This window comes from Pinus tabuliformis, chromosome Q (assembly GCF_031772625.1).
Source record: "Pinus tabuliformis cultivar Carrire ecotype Pingquan chromosome Q, CPIR1, whole genome shotgun sequence".
In the NCBI taxonomy this organism is placed as follows: Eukaryota; Viridiplantae; Streptophyta; class Pinopsida; order Pinales; family Pinaceae; genus Pinus; species Pinus tabuliformis.
The window spans coordinates 764,542,652-764,544,106 of record NC_142296.1 but is presented as its reverse complement, the minus strand read 5'-3'; positions in this window follow the sequence as shown (position 1 = coordinate 764,544,106).

The window sequence follows — 1,455 nt, the reverse complement described above, 5'->3', positions numbered from 1 at the left end:
CTCGACTAGATAAGTTGGTGGGTAGATCCCTTTGGGTGGATTTGCCCGAATTATTACCTATGGATGTAGTGGGTAGATCCCTTTGGGTGGATTTGCCTTAATTATTACCTGTGGATGTAGCGGTCACTTAGTGACCGTAAACCACAGTTGAATATATTACCTGTGGATGTAGCGGTCACTTAGTGACCATAAACCATAGTTGAATATATATATATATATATATATATATATATACCACGGATTTAATATGCGTCGAGGGGATCAAATATTTTGAGGTGCAATGCACTTTTAGAGTGAAAAACTTGAAAAAATGTTTGCATCTTTGAGAGATTTGATCCCTCTCAGTACTCGATAGATTTGGCATGTGCCGAGAGAGATCAAATCTTTTGAAGTGCAATCCACTTTGAAAATGCAAAACAAAAAAACCTGCATCTCGAAATATTTGATCTCTATCAATGTTTGATAGATATGTGGTTAATATGGATCTACATTGGTTCTCTCTCATATATACCATGTGAAAATTTCATTATTTACATTGCATTTTTAATGTATAAATAATTTTAGTTCTTTGAAAATCTCCTTAAAACACTACGATTGTGTAATCTACAAAGCTTAAACTTGGAATTTCAATAAATCTTTGCTGAATTTTAGGCAAAATTGAACAAAAAAACATACAAAGAAGGACCAAAAAGGAAAAAAGTAGTAGACATTAAAATCTTTTACTTAACATAAGTAGTGAAATATTTTACTTATAAAACACATTAAAATATTTTTGGATTAATTATATATTTTTAAGCACATGCTAATGTAAAATATTTTACAATAATTGATATTTTAATTGTCACATTAATTTTATATTAAAATTTTGAATGAAGTACGCATCTCCCTTTTACTATTCTATTCTTATGAAAAAGTAATTGAACATTTTTACTTTCAATCAATCACTTCTCTTTATCGATTGAAATATCTCATAGTTAACACAATAGTCTATAATACGGTGGGGGAGAGAGCACGGCTAAGGTTTTTGTTCATAGCGATTATTCAGTTCGTCCCTGTCACACATGGTGGTTTCAGTGCGAGTGTCAAGCGTCTCCACCGAGTGAGTGGATTGCATTGTGTTTTCTCAGAAGTGATGTTGGACAGGATATGGTTGTTGCCATGCTTTAAAATGGCTTGCACAGTTGTCGTCACTGCACGATGGGAGAACGGATATCTTTGGGTTATAGCAGTGTGGAGGTTGAATCCCTCCCTGGTAGACCCGGATCTGAATTTGTATAGAGTTAAAAAAAGGCTTATCTTTCTTTTATGTTGCAGATCCGTCATTTTCAATCACAGATCTGGTTGATCACGTGGATGGTCAGTGAGGGTTTCGCCCATATGCAGAGAGCCTTCCTTTGAGAGGGACGAGGGGACTGCAGAGTTTTCAAATCCACAGAGATTGGATCTCTTTTCCTC